The sequence below is a fragment of the Canis aureus genome, unplaced genomic scaffold (assembly GCF_053574225.1).
Source record: "Canis aureus isolate CA01 unplaced genomic scaffold, VMU_Caureus_v.1.0 ptg000143l_RagTag, whole genome shotgun sequence".
In the NCBI taxonomy this organism is placed as follows: domain Eukaryota; kingdom Metazoa; phylum Chordata; class Mammalia; order Carnivora; family Canidae; genus Canis; species Canis aureus.
This window is the reverse complement of record NW_027554449.1, coordinates 3276-5402: the sequence shown is the minus strand read 5'-3', so window position 1 is coordinate 5402 and position 2127 is coordinate 3276. Positions and strand designations below refer to the sequence as shown.

At 38.6% G+C, this 2127-nt stretch overlaps 1 pseudogene; it reads left to right on the top strand.

Moving 5' to 3' along the window:
• LOC144309669 (18S ribosomal RNA) lies at window positions 1–955 on the top strand (annotated as a pseudogene).
• The last annotated feature ends 1172 nt before the right edge of the window (window positions 956–2127 follow it).

Genomic DNA, 2127 nt, shown 5'->3' with positions numbered 1-2127 from the left:
CAAAGGTTTGGTCCTAGCCTTCCTATTAGTTCTTAGTAGACTTACACATGCAAGTCTCCACGCCCCAGTGAGAATGCCCTTAAAATCAGCAGTGATCTAAAGGAGCAGGTATCAAGCACACTCTTAAGTAGCTCATAACACCTTGCTAAGCCACACCCCCACGGGATACAGCAGTGATAAAAATTAAGCCATAAACGAAAGTTTGACTAAGCCATACTAAAAAGGGTTGGTAAATTTCGTGCCAGCCACCGCGGTCATACGATTAACCCAAACTAATAGGCCCACGGCGTAAAGCGTGTTTAAGATACCTTTGCACTAAAGTTAAAACTTAACTAAGCCGTAAAAAGCTACAGTTACCATAAAATAGACCACGAAAGTGACTTTATAATAATCTGACTACACGATAGCTAAGACCCAAACTGGGATTAGATACCCCACTATGCTTAGCCCTAAACATAGATAATTTTACAACAAAATAATTCGCCAGAGGACTACTAGCAATAGCTTAAAACTCAAAGGACTTGGCGGTGCTTTATATCCCTCTAGAGGAGCCTGTTCTATAATCGATAAACCCCGATAAACCTCACCACCCTTTGCTAATTCAGTCTATATACCGCCATCTTCAGCAAACCCTCAAAAGGTAGAATAGTAAGCACAATCATTTTACATAAAAAAGTTAGGTCAAGGTGTAACTTATGGGGTGGGAAGAAATGGGCTACATTTTCTACCCAAGAACATTCCACGAACGTTTTTATGAAATTAAAAACTGAAGGAGGATTTAGTAGTAAATTAAGAATAGAGAGCTTAATTGAATAGGGCCATGAAGCACGCACACACCGCCCGTCACCCTCCTCAAGTAATAAGACACAACCATAACCATATTAACTTAACTAAGACACAAGAGGAGACAAGTCGTAACAAGGTAAGCATACCGGAAGGTGTGCTTGGATTAATCAAAGTGTAGCTTAACTAAAGCGTCTGGCCTACACCCAGAAGATTTCATTACTTATGACCACTTTGAACAAAAGCTAGCCCAACTAACCCCAAACTTAAGTATCACAGACATATAAAGTAAAACATTTAGTTAAATAATAAAAGTATAGGAGATAGAAATTTTAATTGGAGCGATAGAGATAGTACCGTAAGGGAATGATGAAAGACATCTTAACAGTATTAAACAGCAAAGATTACCCCTTTTACCTTTTGCATAATGAACTAGCCAGAAACGACTTAACAAAGAGAACTTAAGCTAAGCTCCCCGAAACCAGACGAGCTACCCATAAACAATCTAAAAGGATCAACTCATCTATGTAGCAAAATAGTGAGAAGATTTGTGGGTAGAGGTGAAAAGCCTAACGAGCCTGGTGATAGCTGGTTGCCCACAAACAGAATTTTAGTTCAACTTTAAATTTACCTAAAAAAAAACAAAATTTTAATGTAAATTTAAAATATAGTCTAAGAAGGTACAGCTTCTTAGAATCAGGATACAACCTTTATTAGAGAGTATATACTAACATCACCATAGTTGGCTTAAAAGCAGCCACCAATTGAGAAAGCGTTCCAGCTCAACAAACAATATAACTTAATCCCAATCATATTACATCAACTCCTAATTATACCTCCTGGGCCATTCTATTTAAATATAGAAGCAACAATGCTAGTATGAGTAACAAGAACTATTTTCTCCCCGCATAAGCTTATATCAGAAACGGATAGACCACTGATAGTTAACAATCTGATAATATCAACCCAAAAATGAAATACTTATCTACCCTATTGTTAACCCAACACAGGCATGCATTTAAGGAAAGATTAAAAGGAGTAAAAGGAACTCGGCAAACACAAACCCCGCCTGTTTACCAAAAACATCACCTCCAGCATTTCTAGTATTGGAGGCACTGCCTGCCCAGTGACACTTGTTTAACGGCCGCGGTATCCTGACCGTGCAAAGGTAGCATAATCATTTGTTCTCTAAATAAGGACTTGTATGAATGGCCACACGAGGGTTTAACTGTCTCTTATTCCCAATCAGTGAAATTGACCTTCCCGTGAAGAGGCGGGAATGCCACAATAAGACGAGAAGACCCTATGGAGCTTTAATTAACTAACCCAAACTTATGGATACTA